We start from the raw sequence: 17,968 nt of genomic DNA on the forward strand, positions 1-17,968 counted from the left end.
GCACAGGGTTGACATTTTTAAAAAAACTGTCTTTAAAAGGAGATACATGGGAATGGGGAACGTAGCTGATTAATTATTTTCATAGCTGTATAAAATGCTATAAATATTAAATAAATATATGATAATATCAAAATATTAAAAATCACAGACGGAACCAATATATGGTAAAACAAGCTGTAAAAGGATTTTGTTACCTGTACATATTTTGAAAACCCAATTTGTCAAGGGAAATTCTCATCCACTGTTGAAAAGAGCATAGATCCCGGGGGGATGGGGGATTTATCCCCCCCCCCCCAATATTTTACCAGGGGGGTGCTCCATACAATCATCCCCCCAATCCCCCCACATATCAAAACGTTAGGGTACCCTAAGCATCATTACTCATTTTCTTCAATTTCATTCCAACAACCGCGCGTACTGTCCACTGACATCAACAAAAATCAAACATTTTCTCAAAACATTTGTATTACTAAAATCACAACTTTGAAATTATTAGTCATATATCACAGTCGATATACCAAAACAAACATGAGAATGTCCTGCAATTTATGATCGCATCGAAAATAATGTAGATGATATTGTTTACTCGCAAATAATTTTTATTCACCTCCACCTTTGTATTAAAAATGTTTCGTTTTCTGCCTGAAATCCACGTTTTTCAACTTTTCTATGATTTTCTACGTATTTTGACCATTGATCTCAAAGCGGTATAATGACATGGAACCATTGTATACCTGGTCGAGGTATCCAATTGAAGCTTGGGATGTTTCCAAGCTTATCATCTAAGAAAGAATCTGATTCATTGTCAAGTATCTCACTCGCCGGATCGCGTACAGCGAAAAATCTGAAAAAAATTGGTACGAGCAAAAACCCAAATCACCTCTGCTTGAACTAGGTATATTGGTCTTTGCCGCATTCTGTACACAGTCCGTGCAGTGAGCCGGTTCGTATGTTGAGGTTTCACAAAGGTTAAAGATGGTAATCTGAGACTGCATTGAACTACACACAGAGATTGCGTTTGACCTTGTGATCCCTATAAGCAGTGTTGGAAAGAAGTTATAAGTCGCAGTTTGTAATGGGTCTCTCACAGCTAAAACGTTTTGATATGATGTTGACGCCTGAATAGGCCTATGGGTTTCTGATCAAATTAACCTCAAATTTGCCCATTTTAGCCCCAAAAGTGCAAATTTTAGCGCGCTTCGCGAGCATTAAACTAAGTTCCGCTTTTGCACCATATTTCATCAGTTTAGCTTCAAAATAGCAAAATAGAAAAATTCTCCAATTTTGCTTAAAATAGTTCAAATGATTCTTTCTGTGACAATGACTAGTTTGAACAACGTCGAAACTTGTTGGGTCATTAGCAATTCAGTCCTATAGGCCTACATATTGACATGATGTTGACCTTTATGTTGACCTAGGCCTACTGATACTTCCCTGAACTTTACAGGTAAGGACAGGGAAAATGTGTGATGCACAAAAAACGCCGAAAATTGCACATTTGGGTACAATCGCTCATTTTAGGTCAGACTGCGAATTTATTTGCCAAAAATAACCATTTTTCAAGTAGGCCTACTCATTTTCCAAAAACCTGAAGTTTTCACTAAAATCAAAGAATCCATAATGATGATTGATCTGCAACACAATTCATGTTTAAAAACAAGTATAGAAAATAGCTGTTGCAAAATTTGCAAGATAACATAGAACAAAAACAGTACAGTTTTTATAATAGGCTAGGCCTATTGAACTTTTTGGGGAGAAAAATCACACATTTTGGTAAAAAATGCACAAATTGCACATTTTTGCGCATTTTCAATAAACTGGCGCACGCATTTTACTCTCAAAATAGCGCATTTTCCCTATTGGTTACAGGTGAGTTAAACCCAATTATAGCTACTCTTTAGTACCGTAGATTTATGATAACTTCAGTACAACAACTTGAGACCATTTTCGTCAACTTATTGGAGCATAAGTTTATCTGTTTTAGCCGCTGTGGCAAATTTGGAGCAATTCGGTTTTGAATTTTGATCCATGGGCCGCATTACGTTTGGGAATTGGAAAGAACCTTCTGTTGAATCATGCATGACTCAATTACAAATCTCTACATCCCTTTCTTCTTATCTATTGATATTTTGAATAGTGTTTATCTTTCCCTAATAGATAGCGCCCTGATCGATTCTTCCTGCATATCAATATGCTTCATTTACATTACATTACAGAGATCGGACACTAATCCCTACCATAACAAACCATGTATAGACTCTACATGCAAATACAGGTGATATAACAGGTCTATATTACAGGATTAGATTAGTAAACTATGATCTATTTGCAAGTATTATATTGATTGAGCAGGAAAGATTTGATTTTTTTGTATAGTAGTCTAGTTGCCGGCGTGCGTTATTTCTTTCTGCAACCATAATGGGCCACAATGCGATAACACATAGTACATACATGTAATTAATAGGCCTATGAGGCTAGATATAACACGAGTTTGTTACCATTATTATTTCCTCTTACTTAATAAAATAAAAAGAAATCGATAGAATTAAAATTCTATAACGGTTTACCTGGGGTTCGAACCCACAACCTTTGTATCCATAGTCTAATGCCTACACGACTGTGCTATGATTCGTTGTGCAAGAAAGGTGTTTGTTTATGATACTTATTGATTACGGAATAAACTGCATACACACAATATACTATTACTAGTATAATAAATACGAATATAATCCTAACCCTAACCCCTAACCCTAACCCTTACCCTAACCCTAACCCTAACCACTAACCCTAACCCAACCCTAACCCTAACCCTAACCCTAACCCTAACCCTATAACCCTAACCCTAACCCTAACCCCTAACCCCTAACCCTAACCATAAGACCCTAACCCTAAGACCCTAACCCTGACAATAATGAACCTTGCCTCGGACTATGCGGTTAGTGATATATTGCGGCCCATTATGGTTGCAGAAAGAAATTATTTATGTCCTCTTTTGCACAATTACTGTATTTTTGTGGGACCTGAATTTTAAATTTTTATGATGATGACCAGAGAGTTGATATTCTTGAGAGGGCACTCTATTCACGTGGTTTCTTTTCCAACGCTAAAAGATCACGAATTTTGGTGGTTTGCAAATGAAAAGTGTCCGCACTATCGATTGATTACGTAACTGTTATGAATAATGTATTAGGTTTTCAATGCAATCGCCTCGACCCATCAATACATATTATCTGTATTTATCAAAGTACTTGGAATAGCAATCTGGTGAGTTCACTGAACTACGCCCTAATACTGATGGAGTTTTAATGGCGTTTAATGGCGCTAATCCTCTCCATACACAGATGAACAAATACAATAGGAGAAGGTCAACACATAATGACCTCCTATATGACATGTTATATGAGATGTACAACAACCTGAATATCATAAAGATCAGTGTTCGTTTGTGCATATGAACTGCATATTTACAATACTAAATATTAGTCGTTATATATTATGCCAAATATTGGTATTATGACAACACGGTATATGCATTGTATATAAAACAACTAATAGATCCTGCTATCATGGCGTCAGGTCATTGGTTCATCATATCCCGTATGTTTCTTAAAATTCATTCATATTTGAGACAAATTTCTGTGCCCATTTTATAGGCGTACAGGTGGATCCGGTTTTTTTGTTTTTTTCATTTCTTTTTGATGAAAGAATTAAGGTTTTCCACTGCACGGAGGCCACTATGTGATACTAATTTAATGCTATATTTATAAATTGAATACGTGTTCCTGATTGGCTCTATAGCGATTTCACAGAAAAGGTATTTCTAGTACAATGCAGCGTCGGACTCTAGCTGAGAGCGTAGTAGCCTAAGTCATGGACTCCAAGAAAGGCTCTCCATACACAAATGAACAAACACAAAGGAAGGTAGTCTCCTCCGTGACCAGCTTGATTTCGATGGAGCGAAAACAAATTGGCTGCAGAGGAGACGGGTAATTTTGCCATGCAAATGAGGTGAGTGTCATCCCCCTGATGATGACATAGACTCGCTTGCCATACGCCGTACCTATGTACACCAGGCACAAAAAGAAACTCGTCAGTTATATTCATCCTTGCGGTTCAATAACTTGATAATTTTTATTATTCTGAAATATACATTTTGTTAATTGGACTTTTTTTTCTCATTTGACACCCTGTTCGTGAACATTGAGCAAGAATTGACCAAGATATGCGCCTCCAAACTCTCAAACCCCAAAATGGAAAGTTGCAATTTTAACGATTCAATTGTGCATGTTACACTGTGTGCTTTATTGATTGGCCCGTGGTGCTTGTGTGCAATACAACGATTACGATGCGTTCCCATTGAAAATCGTTGAAAATGCAACTTTTGATTTTGGGGTTTGAGGCATTGGAGGCGCATATCTTGGTCAATTCTTGTTCGTTTTTCACGAACTGGGTGTCAAATGAGAAAGCAAAGTCCAATTAACAAAATGTATATTTCAGAATAATCCAAAATTATCAAGTTATTGAACAGTAAGGATGAATATAACTGACGAGTTTCTTTTTGTGCCTGGTGTATATTGAGGACTGGCTTACGCCATTTTGGATGTCAATGGGAAATACACACTTAACGATTTGCGCCGGTTAGAAACTTGAAAAAAAATCTTTTAAATTTCATCAATGTATATAAATGTGGTACCAACTGTATTGTGCTTGATAATTTAAGACTCGGTTGAAACAAAATTAAGGATCGAAAGCATTTAAGTGTCCAAAAGGCAAAATTATCGTCAAAGTTCTGTTGAAATCGGCACCCTTGCGAAGGGTTCAGAATTCGAATCGGGAACGAAAATATCCGATCTTTGCGATCAAAAACACAAAATTACAACTTTAAGCATACTATTGGCAAAAGACATTATTACCAAACAATATAGAATAGAAAATTTGACATCATTTTCTCAAAATAATGAAAAAATTTGCTCACTAGACATCGAAAAAGTACGCAATCCAATTCCCGTTCAAACGCGTGGGAAACTGAAAGTGCATAATCGTGACTAATGTGTTGTGCGTTTGGCAAGTTGGGAGGGGTGGGGGTTCAAAATGACCCCATAGGATTATAAAATTGCTCAAATACCTCTTTCAAATATATCAAATTATTTACATAAATAAACAAAAATAAATAAATAAATAAATAAATAAATAAATAAATGAATGAATGAATGAATGAATGAATGAATGAATGAATAAATAAATAAATAAATAAATAAATAAATAAATAAATAAATAAATAAATAAATAAATAAAAAAAAATAAATAAATAAACGAAAAAAATTGAACACATTTTAGCGTAGCATTAAAATCATAAATATAACCATTGCTGGCAGGAGGACTCGAACCAACGATATTGATATCAGCAGTCTGATGCTCTACCATTGAGCTAAATGACAGCATCTAGTGATGAGAGTCGAGTTTTTAGCTTATACAGTGTTTGTCTGTGATAATGTCGCCTCGTGAAAGAAAAAAATATAAAATCTCAATTTGTAATTTAAATTTATTTGATAATTTTCTAACCTATATTTTCTTTCGAGCAGGGACAAATATTTCCCCTTTTATCTAATTTGACCGCTATATAAGAATCTATTTCTTTTATTACTGATTTAATTCCGCGATTTGTTCCATTAAAGGAGTATTTCGTGATCCTAGCATCCTCTTTTTATGGCATTTTTCAGTACATATCCACGAAAAAATCCTATTCCCAAAATTTCAGTTGATTCCGATTTTGCGTTTGCGAGTTATGCATGATTATGTGTATTACACTGCTCCATAGACAATGTGTTGTAATTTCGTTCTGGTGCACCAGAACGAAATTCAAATTTCACGATATCTTTGCAAAACGAATTAATCTGCAAGAAATATTTTGTACATAAACATTATGTAGCCAGAGGTTTCCAGTGATATAAAAATCTCAACTTTTTTTGAGAAAAGTGGGGGATGAGGCTGTGGATCACGAAATGCCCTTTAAGCAATATCAAAGATTAATGTCACACATCTCACAACAGATATTTAGTTGGTCTAGTGGTCTTGCACAGTGCTGTTTAACCGGGAGGTACCGAGATCGATTCCCACCTCTGCCTGCAATTTTTTTAAAGACTGGGAAATAATAACCTGACATTCGCCGCTGACATTCGTACTTCAGAAGCGGAGTTATAACTTGTTAAACTTTGCTCCTTCCGTAAAAGGGTACATTATTTTGGCACTACATTATTTATTTTTTATTTTTCACATTGCTGGTATTAAATATCAAATGGTCATAATTGGCGGTCACTTCAAATCATCCCCAACTGAACTAGGTTCAGGAATTTCCTCTCATTGTTAACTGTTGGTTAACCCACCACTTGAGAATAAAGGACTATGATAGGTGCAACAGGATTACCTACGGGATTATCTCAAGGATATAATTCTGTTCTCCATCCTTTTCTTACATCTTCTCTGATATGTGCTAGTGTCAATGGTTATTGTTAAAAGGCAATAAGGTGTGTAATTGCAATATTTCCTCTGAATAGGAAAGACTCTCTACATCGAGTTATGTATGCTGGTGGTTCGCAATACTGTTATTTAAGAGAAGGTATCTTCCAAATCCAAATTCAAATGGGCCCTGTTTAACTTTCAACCTTGGAAATCCTGAATTTCCCAGGCGGTGATAGAGCCGACAACTTGTGAAACCGCCCGGCCGTATGGCATTTTCCATACACTCAGTTAGTTTTGTGGGGTTCGTTATCGTTTTAGCTTGTATTTATATTATTTATCATAGCCCGGTAACATAGGCCTATTTGTTTGTGATATTTGTTTGTGCCTTATGTTGGGAACCTCATGGGACCCCGGGCATGGGACCGTTAGAATGTACAAGTCAACAAATTATTGTGTTGATATGTTTTGTAAAAGTTACTTAAAACGTGCATGGTCCTTGAGATCCTCTGTCTTGAAAGATATTTAATGTCCATTAAAGGCCCTTTCAGTGATTTCACAGGAACATTAAAAAAATGGAAATTTGTCAGAGTTGCTTAGAAATAAAGAATAAGTCTACAGAATTTCATTAAACCACTTTTCCCTGAATACATCGACAAATTAGTCAAAAACAGAAGTTTTAGAAAGGTTTTCTACTTCAACTCAGATCGACTCGAGAAAATCGAGATTTTCGTACAGTGCGCCACCAATCGACTGGAAAACTTCCTAGTCCAGTGTTTCTAACACGGGGAAGTGAGTTATGTACGTCATCCACCAGTGGAGCTCCTGCGCCCCTCCGCAGAACTTCCGGTAGTGGATGTTCTGCGCTCGGGGCGCAGAGAATCCACTGTCGGAGTTGCTGCGCTCGGAAGCAAAATAATAGATTTTCGTATTATAATAACGGTGGATCATTTCTGCGCTCGGGCGCAGAACATCCACTATCGGAGTTCATGCGCTCGGAAGTAAAATAATAGATTTTCGTATTATAATAACGGTGGATCATTTCTGCGCTCGGGCGCAGAACATCCACTGTCGGAGTTTGTGCGCTCGGAAGCAAAATAATAGATTTTCGTATTATAATAACGGTGGATCATTTCTGCGCTCGGGCGCAGAACATCCACTATCGGAGTATGATGCGCCCGGGCGCAGTCCCTTATATGTAACGGTGGATCATTGCTGCGCTCGGGCGCAGAACATCCACTGTCGGAGTTGATGCGCTCGGTATCGGAAGTAAAATAATAGATTTTCGTATTATAATAACGGTGGATCATTTCTGCGCTCGGGCGCAGAACATCCACTGTCGGAGTTCGTGCGCCCGGGCGCAGTCCCTTATATGTAACGGTGGATCATTGCTGCGCTCGGGCGCAGAATATCCACTGTTGGAGTTGCTGCGCTCGGAAATAAAATAATAGATTTTCGTATTATAATAACGGTGGATCATTTCTGCGCTCGGGCGCAGAACATCCACTGTTGGAGTTGCTGCGCCCGGGCGCAGTCCCTTATATGTAACGCGGGTGGATCATTGCTGCGCTCGGGCGCAGAACATCCACTGTTGGAGTAACTGCGCTCGGAAGCAATATAATACATTTTCTTATTATAATACTGGTGGATCATTTCTGCGCTCAGGGGGCGCAGAACATCCACTGTCGGAGTTGATGCGCTCGGAAGCAAAATAATACATTTTCTTATTAGGCCTATATTAATAAATATACATGCGTATAATAACTAGTATTAGGCCTATTATAACTCCAAATTGAAAGCAAAATAATACATTTTCTTATTGAAATTACGGCGGATCATTGCTGCGCTCGGGCGCAGAAAATCCACTGTCGGAGCTTCTACGCTCGGAAGTCAAATAAATTATTTTCTTATTTTATTAATAAAATATAATTATGCATGCGTATAATAACTAAACTCCGAGAAGTTTATTGCTATTAGTATAACCGAATTGACAGCAAAATAATAGATTTTCTTATTATAATAACGGTGGGTCATTGCTGCGCTCGGGGCGCAGAGAATCCACTGTCGGAGTTGATGCGCTCGGAAGCAAAATAATACATTTTCTTATCAGGCCTATATTAATAAATATGCATGCGTATTTTTCATTGCTGCGCTCGGGCGCAGAAAATCCACTGTCGGAGCTTCTGCGCTCGGAAGTCAAATAAATTATTTTCTTATTTTATTAATAAAATACAACATGCATGCGTATAATAACTAATATTTTCTTATTATATTAATAAAAAATAATATGCATGCGTATAATAACTAAACTCCGAGAAGTTTATTGCTATTAGTATAACCGAATTGACAGCAAAATAATAGATTTTCTTATTATAATAACGGTGGATCATTGCTGCGCTCGGGCGCAGAACATCCACTGTCGGAGTTGATGCGCTCGGATTATAATAAAACTTATTATATTAGCGCTACGGAGAAGTTTATTACAAGTTTCATTTCTTTACTGTTTTCTTTCTTCTTCATTCTTTTTTCTTCATCTTTTTTTTTCGTTCACGTTTCCTTGTCGGTACTTCTCATGTAACCGCAAATAATTCCTATTCAAATATAATTCTGATTGACACATGACCACTTGCAATTCGGCCTTTGTTAGTCACCAGATAAGTAGGTGTCATTTTGTGGTTAATAGATAAAAGGAACCGATAAGGCCGCGACGAAAAAAGAAACCCTGTTCTACGGGCGGACGTACCTTTCAAGTAGGGTCACCCATTTAAAAAAAAATTTTTTTTTGGAAATAACCAAAATAACTGCGCTCGGAAACAAAATTACATATTTTCTTAATATTATAATATCAGTGGATCATTTTTGCGCTCGAGCGCAGAGAATCAACTGCCGGAGTTGCTGCGCCTAGTTATTATACGCATGCATATTATATTTTATTAACATAATAAGAAAATAGCGTTTATGATTTCCTTATTCGTCTATATATCGTAGGCCTTGGTGTAGCCTAGATGCCGGCGACATGAAACCACGTTTATCGGTTCCTTTAATCTCTAACCACAAAAGGACGGCGCATAATTATCCTCTGCCGTGGATTTAAAATTGACATTGATCTTCGCTTATGCTAATTTTTGGACCCCCTCCGCTTGTTTGGGAATCCAATGGATTACACCTACTTATCTGTTGACTAACAAAGGCCGAATTGCAAGTGGTCATGTGTCAATCAGAATTATATCTGAATAGGAATTATCTGAGAGAGCAATTGCGGTTACATGAAAAGTACCGACAAGGAAACGTGAACGGGAAAAAAAAGGAAAGAAAAAAAAGACAAAAGAAGAAAAGAAGGTGAGGAGATAAGTTTAAGTGACCGCTTATGGGTTCGAATTTCAACCGGCCTAATCATGAAGCTCCCGTGGCCAAGTGGTTAAGGCATAGGTCTCGTAAACCTGAGGTCCTGGGTTCGATTCCCAGGCGGGATCACTTTTTCTCCTTGTCTCCTTTATTATTTGCGACGGCGAACCTGATGAAAATTAATGTTTATTTATATAATTCCCGTCGATCATGCCACTGTTTTTCCGAGAAGAAAAGAATGTAGATGAAAGAAAACAGAAAATAAATGTAAAATGAGAAAAAACATATTATATTATATTAGACTCTAGACTCTTTTTTTTTTACTTCTGAGCGCAATTACTCCAACAGTGGATGTTCTGCGCCCGAGCGCAGCAATGATCCACCGTTATTATAATAAGAAAATCTATTATTTTGATTATTTTTTATTAATAATATAATAAGAAAATATTAGTTATTATACGCATGCATATTGTATTTTATTAATAAAATAAGAAAATAATTTATTTGACTTCCGAGCGCAGAAGCTCCGACAGTGGATTTTCTGCGCCCGACCGCAGCAATGATCCGCCGTAATTTCAATAAGAAAATGCATTATTTTGCTGTCAATTTGGAGTTATAGTTATTATAATAGGCCTAATACTAGGCCTAGTTATTATACGCATGTTTATTTATTAATATAGGCCTAATAAGAAAATGTATTATATTGCTTCCGAGCGGAATTACTCCAACAGTGGATTCTCTGCGCCCGAGCGCAGCAATGATCCACCGTTACATAGGCCCTATAAGGGACTGCGCCCGGGCGCATGAACTCCGACAGTGGATGTTCTGCGCCCGAGCGCAGCAATGATCCACCGTTATTATAATACGAAAATCTATTATTTTACTTCCTAGCGCAGCAACTCCCACAGTGGATTCTCTGCGCCCGAGCGCACCAATGATCCACCGTTACATATAAGGGACTGCGCCCGGGCGCATGAACTCCGACAGTGGATGTTCTGCGCCCGAGCGCAGCAATGATCCACCGTTATTATAATACGAAAATCTATTATTTTACTTCCTAGCGCAGCAACTCCGACAGTGGATTCCTGCGCCCGAGCGCAGCAATGATCCACCGTTACATATAAGGGACTGCGCCCGGGCGCATGAACTCCGACAGTGCATGTTCTGCGCCCGAGCGCAGCAATGATCCACCGTTATTATAATACGAAAATCTATTATTTTACTTCTGAGCGCAGTTACTCCAACAGTGGATTCTCTGCGCTCCCGAGCGCAGAACATCCACTACCGGAAGTTCTGCGGAGGGGCGCAGGAGCTCCACTGGTGGATGACGTACATACATGCTAAATTGATTTAAAACAGACGCTTAATTTTTGTAGTAGAAAACAAAATAAGCAATTAAAGGTCACCGAGGCAAACTAACGGTCAATTCAAATATGAAAAACAGTTAAAATTGTGTATTTTGTTTAAAATAGTAGCTACTGGTAATAGGCCTAAGTAGTAGAAACAATACGCAACGCGTGTTGGTACGTGGAGAGTGAGCTTCTTTCGATCTCGAGTCGGACTTTTGTACTGTCAGTATCAAAAGTCCAGAATCATGCAAATGCTTTATTTTGTCTAAAATACACGGCTTTCGACCGAACCACTAGCAGGCTATGTTAGCACATCTATGCCAATTACAAAGGTACCAAAATCTGAATTTTGATGATTTTTACGATCGTCCGGATGAGCAAATCACTGAATGGGCCTTTAATTGTCATGTCATACCAGTATATAATATAATTGTATTTTTTTTTTCATTATTCTATATTATGTTTTATTTTTCCTGCTAAGGACCCATTTCAAGCCAACTTGGGTTTCTTTTCCTTTAATTTTTGTACTAAGGCCATAATTTTGCATGTAGGCCTATATTCCATTGTATTATAATTCTGTTTCTTATTTATATATAATGTATATTTGTTGTTTTTGAACGCACCGCTGGTTAGGCGTGTGCCTCCACTGATACAAAAGTGTATGTTCCAATAAATAAATAAAAAATAAATATTTCAAGCATTTTAAAATTTCAAAATAATCCCATTCAATTACACGGTTGACGATGAAAATTTACTGATAGCTGAATTGAGAGGATGCACGGCGACCACCACCTGGAATTTCTCAGGGCTGCTTTTTTGCTCCTTCCTCCTCCCACCTATAGAATAATGGTGATCTTATAATATGAAATTGGTTACATTTTTTCGGCATAGAGCCTATTTGTCACCAGCAGTGGCATATAGTGACACACGCGCACGCCCACCCCCACCCCCACCCAATCGATTGCAAAACTCACATAGGAAAATCAGTCTATGCCGGTGGTCTATACACATGTCACTTAGGCCTACACGCCCCGCTTAATAGGCCTAATAGTATACCTAAATGGAATCAGCCAAGTGTGGCATTTGTATAGGTCAACACAGCAAATTGGACTTTTATCCCATAGAACTCCATGATAAACAAATAGCCAGTGCAATTGGCTTATCTTTCACTTTACCTTGTGATTTCAGTTTAAAATGGACCGTCAGACCTTAATAAGCCTCACTACTAGTAGAGCTTAGGCCTACAAATACCGGCCCGCTCTTTCAGCATTTTGGGTAAAGCCATAAAATTAAAATATGACAGAAATCGTACAATTATGCCTTTGGTTTTATCATACTGCAGTTATTGTCCGTTTTCCTATACACAATACACAGTGCTCTTACCATTGACGCGTGACCTCTAGAAATAGCGTACGTTAGAAGTATGGGGATTTGCCTATTAACGTCGCTGTGTGAAAAATAACCGGCCAATATTAAAAGTACTCTTCTAAAATTCTAGAAAATATAGTTTTGTAACATGTCCTAAATTTTTAGCTAATTTAGATGTTTGGAAATATGCGTGCTTTGGTGTTTTAGGAGGGATATGTAAACGAGGGATAGCACCAAAAAATATGAAGAAATTATTTCCAAACCGTGTTAAGTCACAATCATTATGTTGCTCATTTTCAAGAATGCTGGTTAACAAAAAGCAGACCATTGTCTCATTTCGTGAACAAACCATTGTTTCCTTGCGTTTCCTTTATAATCGGTTACCCAACTGAAGCTATAATAAGGCCTACCAGCTCATTGCGATACCGCACATATAAAACAGACACATGTGCACAACCAGAGAAGATCTAATCAGTTGAGCTGTTTTCAATGAGTGTTATGGGTTTAAGTCCTGCAAAGTCGTGGTGAATTCTACTGTAGACATGACTGCATCATGTCTGGCAAACTACATCGTATCTAACTTGATAAAACAAAGCTAAACAAGTAGGATGTCACATTCAAAAATATGTTTCATGGTTCAGAGCTGTTCAGTCCCTTCAGTTCATAAAACCGGGCATAAAACTCATAAAATAGGCTAGGTTTTATAAAATTAGGCATAGGCCTATGCCTATCCCCCGGGATGCCTACATGTGTCATTGTGTCACAATTTGTTACCCTCCAATAAGCGATCGTCGCCCCCCCCCCCCGGGTGCCGGGAAAATAACCCGGGAAAATAAGAATCTTGCCTTTGGGGCTGGTTTGGGCCCGGGCTTTGGGCCGGGTACCATGTAAGCTCATGTACCATGGGTACTAGGGATTTTGACAAGTGAGTTGAAGCTTCACTATCTGTGTGTTGGTTTGTCAATCACGCCGTGAATGATAACGATCTGGCAACACGTGAGGTGACGATGTCATCAAAAGCAGCTGTCGATCTGTCGTAAACACGGACACTGGGCAAGAAGAAAAAGGTAATCAAATTCACTCATCACTCATAATATTACATAGTTTTTGATGCATTTCATAGTAAATAATACATGCAATTAGCAGATGTAAGATCTGACGATATAAATAGGTTCTCCGATATACTGCAAATTGAGCTTGGGTTTCGATCAAGTTTGGCAGTGAATTCGGAAAAGTGGGCAGGTTTGCGGAAGTAAAGAAGCTCACTCGGAAACGCAAGGTGAGATAATAATGTGTACAATGCAATGTCAAATGTGGTGTTGCAAAGTCTACATGATTCTAAGCACTATTCATGTTTTGTAACTTTGTGTGGGACATTGAAGTTCTTCTAGATGAAGACTACACTGTACTTGGTCGCATTTTGGGGTATGAATTTTTTATGATGATAATTATTTTCCAGTCAGCAGTGTTCTGTGACTGTAGGCCTAGTGTCAGTGACAGTACAGTGCATGATGAGTGTTACCTTAGTACAAGGAACTTATACGATGTCCTCATTCACAAACTGATACTATCTGTCCATCGTATAAGACTGTTACCGCACGGTAGCTGGTTGAAGGAATATTACACAGTCAAGAATAGGCTCCATCATTTTTTTTTTTTTTTTTTGATCCCTCCCAGTCTCCCAAAATATCAACACATCAAAAGCGTTGCACTTATACTTACTTAAGACTGTCCTTTTTCATATAACGCAGACAAAGTAGGGCCAAGCTACCTAGAAATGGTCAAATTTTGGCAAGAAATATCTCTGTGTAATCCTATGTAAGTCCCATATCACATCGTTATCGGCGATCGTGATTTTTTTTCTTCTGAAGTTTGGCTGGTACCCACTAGCGTCATGCACGTGACATGGCACAGCTAAAATAATCGACCGGAAATCGAGGATCATTAAAACGTCAACAAATTTCAAAACACAGAAAGTAGTAAACTTAATGGCGAGCGGTCCGAATTTTGAGCCATACAAGTTTACGTGGTGAACTAGTTAGTCCTGCCAGCAAGACTTCAGTCTTTATCATAATATACAAATATTGACTGCTATGAGGGGCACAGTTAAAATTATAGGCCCGAGGTGATGTCAAAACCATGACTATGCCCGAAGCGAAGCTGAGGCATAGTCATGGTTTTGACATCACCGAGGCATATAATTTTAAACTGTGTCCCGAATATTAAGCAGTCAATATTTGTTTTATATACCGAATCTTAAGATTCTTGTCATCTGTTTGGTTAAAAGTATCGGTTTTGGGAAGAGACATTAAAAGTTTCAATGCGAACGGCACAGATTACAATCTGCGATTTCCGCGTAATTATAGCGCGCGAAAACATTAACGCGTGCGTAATAGCATTTTACGCTAGGAACAAAGCACACGCAGAACTATGCCCGGGGAATAGTTACTTTAGCGGGCATAGTCAAAACTATGCCCGCTCTTTTAACCAATCAGATGACGGGAATCTTTAGATGAGGTATATAATGACATCTATGGACCTGAAGTCATGCAGCGGTACATAGGGATGCACTGTACATTTAAGAAATCCAAACTTCAAGCATCAAGAAATATACCTTGTATTTGTCAGTTTTACCTCAGAGATGCTGTAGACCCTCTCTACACAGTGTAGAAACATCACAAGTAGAATGCTGCTCAATATGATAAATCCTAATCATGAAAATTAAGACAATTTGCAGAGCAATATATATTTTGACCACTTTTGCACTAAGTAAATTACTCCCATGCAGATTGCAGGTTTTGCCAACTCAGGGAATTTTGAACCCACCCAAAAGATGAGATCAATGTAGATCAATTACCTCAACTTTGTGAGTATAGACTAGTACAGTGAGATTAAAATCATCAGTGCACGCCCAAACCCTGGTACAATGGGATTAAAATCATCAGTGCATGCCCAAAATGTCCTTGAGCAGTACGGGCGCATCACAGAGTTTTTACGAGACATACTTACTTGTCCCGCAATAACGGGAATTCCTTTACCAACCGGACTTTGCTGTCCTGCAATATCGGGTAATCCTGTCATAATGAGACATTATGTTTTTAACATGCTCTTCGGGCTAAACGATTGAGTATCGCATGTCGTGAATAGCGCCATCGTGTTCAGCGTGAAAAGAACCCCTAAGTCAACCATGGCGGGGGTTACGGCAAAATGGGATGTTACTGATATCTTGCTATTTCTTGTTTTCCATTGAAATATCTATAGACAATTCGAACAATGCAATACGTATAGCAACGTAATATAAACAATTTTTTCAGGGCTGTCAACTCTCACGCATTAACATGCTCTTCGGGCTAAACGATTGAGTATCGCATGTCGTGAATAGCGCCATCGTGTTCAGCGTGAAAAGAACCCCTAAGTCAACCATGGCGGGGGTTGCGGCAAAATGGGATGTTACTGATATCTTGCTATTTCTTGTTTTCCATTGAAATATCTATAGACAATTCGAACAATGCAATACGTATAGCAACGTAATATAAACAATTTTTTCAGGGCTGTCAACTCTCACGCATTGGCCGTGAGTCTCACGCATTGGGTCACTTTCTCACGCCAAGTTACTGAAATTTGAGTTACTGAAATTTCAGTGTAGTAATTGGATCCCTTGCCCCAATAATATACATAAATTTTGTTACCAGTGTGTTATTATTTTTTGAGAAAAATGCAAAAATAGTCACAAATTTACCACAGGGGTGTAGTACCCCCTTAATGAGTTTGTGTTTGCTTCAAGAGCGCCAAACTACGCCGACCAACGTTTTGACTCGTAATCGGCCAATCAAATTATCGGTCTGTTGTTATGATTGTCAGACCATGGCATTGAATCTGCCAATCAGAACCCCACTTCCGGGTTGCCGTTCTTCTCTGAGAAAAACAATAATTCACAAGATGCATGGACTAAACATAGTTGTAGTAACTACAAATTTCGAACATTTGAGGACTTGTTTTCAGGTTGTAGGTACTCACATAGTCATAGGGTGCCTCCAGGGTTTTATTTTGGAAAGTTTGCATTAGTATATCTAGTAAAATACTCACTTTAGAAACTGTGTCACTGATGTATGTCATCTGTGATTGCTCAACTTATTCTACGCATCAGCTTTTGTCCAAAGAAATATTTAAAAAGATGATTTTTGAGTGATTTTTATGAGCAGCGAAAAGTCCACTCCACGATGTACATGTGAATATGGTGATGGTGATGAATGCATGCTAAATCGAGGCGACACATACACATAGCTCCTTGGAACTCACGGTCGGAGCCGTGAGTTCCAATAGAGGCCGTCAGCGTGACGTCATATGCCGCCATCTTGTGGGTACACGCTGTGATGGTCGTTCGATCTTCATGCATGAACAGCAAAATCACCGCGTTGATGCGAGATGACAGCTGCGTGGCAAGCTGCGCCCTGCGCGTAGTGTCCGACGCATGAACACACAGATCATTTGTACCCACAAAATGGTGAAAGACTGTCGGCCTCTATTATTGGAACTAGGACTATAAACATGCACTTGATAAATGTGATGATGCAGGTCTACATGTGTTTGAAGTTCTTCTGATCATGCATAGCCATAGATCTGGTTCTGTATGATCTGATTCTTTCTGACCGTCTGACTCCAGGAGTGTTGGCCAGTATTCGAACAAATACAAAAGACATTATATATATACATTATATATGATCAGGGTCTTATTTAGGTACAATGTAGGAGTACTTGAGAACTCTAGCTTTGAATTTGCACATTAGTATTACATTTGTACTTGTTATGCTTTCGATGCTTGTACTACATTGTACTATGTAGCCTTAGCTTTTCGGTAGATCAGACTAGATTTTTATAGCAGTGCACTCTACCCTCGAATGTAAAGCTATCGGTGAGCAAATTGGAAGCTAGACCTCTCGAGCAAAGGTAGAATTTGACAAGTGTCCATCATTTTCACCAAAACTCCCACCAAAATGTGACCCTGATACTGAGGAATGCATCCTCCCTCAGACACCCTCTGGCTCCCTCCGCTTCTGTTTTGGACCAGACGTAGATCAAAGGGGCTACAGCCGGGAAGAAAAAAGGGAGAAGAAGATGGAAAAAGTTAAATTGCACAAAAAAAAAAAAGGTTTTTTTTGTTTGTTTTTTTTTAAAGTTATTTATTTTTTCGGTTTTGTTGTGTCCCTTGACCTAGACCTAAATGCTAGGATCATTCATGGTTGACCCAAAGCAAAATGGACCAGCAAATGGCTTCAATTAGGTCTTCATTTTGCAAAAATTTCTCACTTGTCAGGGGCGTACCCCTCAGACACCCCCTGCGTAGAAAATGTATGCATAAAGCAGTTGCCCTTTTCGCTCCTGGTTTGGGCATTCCATAAATGTTTAAAGCAATAATTTATGCAATAATATTAATAGTGAAAACTTGTCCA

General features: G+C 38.4%; 1 protein-coding gene across 3 annotated transcripts in view; it reads left to right on the forward strand.

Moving 5' to 3' along the window:
• Nucleotides 1-13,486: 13,486 nt before the first annotated feature.
• Nucleotides 13,487-17,968, forward strand: part of LOC140150539 (rho GTPase-activating protein 15-like) — a 129,994-nt gene continuing 125,512 nt past the window's right edge. For 2 of the 3 annotated variants that reach the window (XM_072172569.1, XM_072172572.1), the window contains exon 1: nt 13,487-13,585. The gene's annotated coding sequence lies outside the window, so the exon portion shown is untranslated. Of the gene's footprint in view, nt 13,586-13,631; nt 13,798-17,968 lie in introns of those variants that run through there. The other variant, XM_072172570.1, reaches the window with a different exon arrangement.

Source organism: Amphiura filiformis, chromosome 4 (assembly GCF_039555335.1).
Source record: "Amphiura filiformis chromosome 4, Afil_fr2py, whole genome shotgun sequence".
NCBI lineage: Eukaryota > Metazoa > Echinodermata > Ophiuroidea > Amphilepidida > Amphiuridae > Amphiura > Amphiura filiformis.